The sequence below is a fragment of the Plasmopara halstedii genome (genome assembly GCF_900000015.1).
Source record: "Plasmopara halstedii genome assembly, contig: Scaffold_350, whole genome shotgun sequence".
Lineage (NCBI taxonomy): Eukaryota > Oomycota > Peronosporomycetes > Peronosporales > Peronosporaceae > Plasmopara > Plasmopara halstedii.
The window spans coordinates 863,479-864,042 of record NW_020187271.1 but is presented as its reverse complement, the minus strand read 5'-3'; positions in this window follow the sequence as shown (position 1 = coordinate 864,042).

Sequence of the window (564 nt, the reverse complement as noted above, 5' to 3'; positions counted from 1 at the left end):
CTTACCCTTTTGCAATTCCTTAGATATATCACGATGCTTAATTTCTTCAACTTTAACAACCTTTTGTCGATGGCTGTGGGGGAAGACTTGCAGCCTCTAGGGTTACCCCGGTCACTTCAAACACAAGTGAGATCATTTCACTGCTTAGTTGCGGGATTCACTACTCCGCACGGTTGACGTGTCACACGGACGTGCGTCTTTCAAGCCGCCTTTAATATATGCCAGTTTTTGATAGGATATCTATAAAAATCACAGTAAGAAAATACGAAATCTAAATACTAGGTGTACAAAATAGTTATATATATACATCTACTTACAGATTTTATTCGCTTGGTAGTATGCTCTTCGCGTTATCGAGGGTTCAAGTTTTGTCGTGCACTCTGCACAGAATAAACTTGGAGTTTCCTCGTCGATTCGTACGCCGCGAACCGAGAGTCTTAATTTTAAATTTTTTTGTTATCTCACGAAAGATATGTATTTTGAAATGTCTTTAGATCCATATCCAACATGCAACGAGGTTGTCATGCGCTTTGAACACAGAAGAATCATGCTGACGTAATCCTA